Source organism: Corylus avellana, chromosome ca3 (genome assembly GCF_901000735.1).
Source record: "Corylus avellana chromosome ca3, CavTom2PMs-1.0".
Taxonomy (NCBI): Eukaryota; Viridiplantae; Streptophyta; class Magnoliopsida; order Fagales; family Betulaceae; genus Corylus; species Corylus avellana.
The window spans coordinates 28872347-28876327 of record NC_081543.1 but is presented as its reverse complement, the minus strand read 5'-3'; positions in this window follow the sequence as shown (position 1 = coordinate 28876327).

Sequence of the window (3981 nt, the reverse complement as noted above, 5' to 3'; positions counted from 1 at the left end):
ATGAACCAGTAGCTTAGCCGGCAGCAGTTAAGGAGGAGGCCCCGATCATTTTTCAAGCCGCACAGTACCACTCCCTTAGTGAAGAGATGGCGGGCCTTTAGAGAGAACTCACTGATCAAAGAAGGGAGGCTCGGGAAGAAAAAGCAATGATGGATCAACGATTAGCTACCTTGGAAGAATTGCTGCGGTCCATACTTAGCCATTTGCCACCACCATCTGGAGCATCTACTTCTGGACAGCACTGAGCAGGGACCACCGTCTGGTTGAAGACGTAAAACTTAGCGCTTATGGGAGGCACCCCATAGTCTATCCTTTTCATTTGTTTAAGTGTGTTTTTATTTTTATTTTTGTTCCTTTTTACTTGTTTTTGTGTTTTCTTATTTTGAAGGGACAAGTGTGCTTCACTTCAAGTTTGGGGGTGTGCTATGAGCCATGTTTTCCAAGACTATTTCATCCATCTCTCGGGTACACTCTTTCATTTATTTAGACACATTGGGGACAATGTGTCATTTAAGTTTGGGGGTATGGGCACACATGATTGTTCACACACTTTGTCCTAATTTCAAGTTATTTGTTTGTGTGTTTGTATGTTTATTTGAAAAAAATAAATAAATAAAAAAAATAAAAATTTGCATGTTCATGTTCACCCTCAAATTTTAAGTTGATCTAAAAGAATTGGGGTTTGAATTCATCAGTGAGCTTAAAATTTTGAACACATGATTTGATGAGTGAATCTGTTAGTTTGGTTACTTGTTGAGGACAGTTGAAAAATCACATGTTTGATCTAATCACATAACCACATTAGCACATAATCTGTGAGGTATGACATGAGGTCTGATTTGTGTGTTTCTGCATCTTTGATGAAATTGGATGACTTATTAGATGACACTGTGGCATATATATTGTGAAAAAAAAAGATGTGAAATAAATGATCATTGATGGCTTTTCACTGAGTAACTAGACCTCTTACCTCAAAGCATTGAGTGTTCACGTCAAAAGGTGAAAAATTTTGATTCGATCAATGTCATGGTTAGTTTGGTTTTGTAGCCTTTTTGACTTGAGTTAGTAGGTCCTTAGGGGTGTCTCTACACCTAATGCCTTGAAACCATCTGGTTTGTGAGTCATTGACTTAACACTCGCTATAAGGGTCAATTAGAAAGCTTAAGGGAACCAAACATTGCACAACCTGACAAAAAAAAAAAAAAAAGAGAAAAAGAGATATGCCATGGCTGTTCATTCTAGTAGGGATTTCAATGAATTTTGAGAGATGGAGACATTACATGTTGGAAAGATTTGGAAGCCTCATAATTTTGTGCTAATTCATTGTACACAAATTTCAAACTTGTGATGATTTAGTATGTCCTTTGTAAGTAATTGCACTTTGAGGTTCCAATTCATTGTGAAGATGAAGTTCATCTTTTTAAGCTTGCTTATGAATGAAAATCATAATCTTGAAGTAATACTTTAATTTCTGGGATAACATGATTGTGCATTATGTTTGTGGGTAACATTTCTGAAAAACCCTCACGAGACTTCACTCGTCCTCTAGGGAACTCCTAGAGGTTCAAAAGGCTTGTTGCATATGCTAAATGCAATCGTTCATCCCATGAAAGATGGATTTATCGTTTTGTTCTCTATTTTTCACTTTTGTTTTTAGTTTTGTATTGCTAAGGGACTAGCAATATGTAAGTTTGGGGGTGTGTTATGTGCTAAAATATTCATATTTTCAAATCTTAACTTTCATGTCTTAATCCTTTGGTTTTAGTTAATTAGGCCATTTTAATTCCTTTTTGTGTTTTCCATACTTTTGTAGGCTTTTGGAAGAAAATGAAGTAAATCTGGAAGATTTGGGCTTAAAGAGAGAAAATGGGAAAAGTGGGAGCCCTTGACACTGCAATCGATCATAGGTTCCCTGCGATCGAGTGCAGTACCGGAGAAGACAAAGCATGAAGTGGCCTCGAGTACGCAATAGCGCACACGGGTTGCGATCGATCGCACCTATGCGCAGGAGACACATCAAAGCTGCGGCCATAATGCTAGTATTTCCATATTAGGGTTTTCCAACTCCCAATTGTAATACGTTTTGAAACCCTACGAAATTCTTAGGTTTACTAGTTTATCAAGGACTTCTAAAGCCTATAAATAGACCCTTAAGCCTCTAGAATAGGTATGCTTTGTAAGGAGAAGAATTGGAGCTCTTCAAGTTGAAGTTTTGGGTTTATTCTTTTCCTTTCTTTTCTTTTATTTTATAAAGATGTTTAACATCAACTTTATGTGTAACTAATTTAATTAGTAGGGCTAGATTGAAGCCCTAGTTATGTTTTGTTAATATTCAATATTGGCGCCTTTGTGATGATCTTGTTATGATGTCTAACTTGATTAATACCTAGTTTTATGAATTCCTCATATGTGTGTGCCTGATCAACATGTGCATGTGGTATGGACTAGTTAATTAAATCAATTTGGATGACCGAGTCCTGGGTTTAACATAAGTAACAAAAGAAATCCACACCGGGTTCTTGGGTTAATCAACATGGGGAACCGGGAGTAGACACCCATGCCCTAGGCCTCATATGTTTGTCGATTTCCACTGTTTTATGCTTTTTTAAAGAACAACTTAGTAGACACCCATGCTAAATCCTTTAAGAAAGAATAGAATTAGAGTAGACATCCATGCCTAATTCATTGCTCAGGGAAATCAATAGCTTAAGGAGTAGACACCGATGCCCTTAGGTTGACAAACATTAGATATTCATAACATGATCAAAACATTGGCATATTGATATATTGGCTAAATATAATTAGTGGTGGATATCAAAGCCCTACCTTTTTATCATTATCAACTTAAATCCAATCTTTTGTTTTATCTTTAGGAATTGATTTTAGATAAGATTCAGCAATCCTCGTGGGAGTGACTCCGTATTTGCACACTATACTACTATGTTGACCTCGTGCACTTGTAGGTAAAACATCTAGTTATTTGCCTATTAATTTAGGTAGGTAATTGTGAACAACAACCATGAGTCACTCAGTTTCCTGGATGCCTTCTCAGGGTATAACCAAATTCATATGGATAATTTGGATGAGGAGAAGACGACATTCATTATAGACCGTGGGCTGTATTGTTACAGAGTCATGCCCTTTGGACTCAAGAGGCTGATGAACCACATGTTCAGGGATCAAGTGGGAAGAAACGTTGAGGTGTATGTGGACGACATGCTGGTAAAGAGCAAACAAGTGACCTGCCATGAGAAAGACCTTGAGGAAACTTTTCAAGCTTTGAGGAATTATCGTATGAAGCTGAACTCAGCCAAGTGCGCCTTCAGGGTCTCCGCGGGGAAGTTCCTAGGATTCATAGTGTCCCAGAGAGGGATTGAGGTGAACCTATAGAAAATCTAGGCAGTCTTGGATATGCGACCCCCAACCAACACCACGCAGCTCCAACAACTCACGGGAAGCATCACGGCCCTCAACAGGTTTGTATCAAGAGCGACTGACAAGTGCTTGCCTTTCTTCAAAATTCTACCAAAGGCTTTTCTTTGGGGGGAAGAGTGCGATGAGGCCTTTAAGCAACTGAAGGCGTACTTGTCAAGTGCACCACTCCTCAACAGACCTTAGGAGGGAGAACCACTCTATCTTTACTTGGCAGTTTCACCATTTGCGGTCAGTTCCGCCATGGTCAGAGAGGAAGCAGGAGTGTAGCAACCCGTGTACTATTCTAGCAAAGCCCTCCATGGAGCAGAAACTAGGTACTCGCGGCCAAAAAAGCTAACAATCGCACTAGTGGTGGCCGCTAGGAGGTTGCGATCTTACTTCCAAGCCCACACTATTTGAGTTTTAACGGATTACCCATTAAAGCAAATCTTGTGTAAGCCAAACACTTTAGGCCTCCTAGTCAAATGGGCGATAGAATTGAGGGAGTTCGACCTAGAGTATCTCCCAAGACCCGCATTGAAGGGACAGGGCAGGCACTAGTAGATT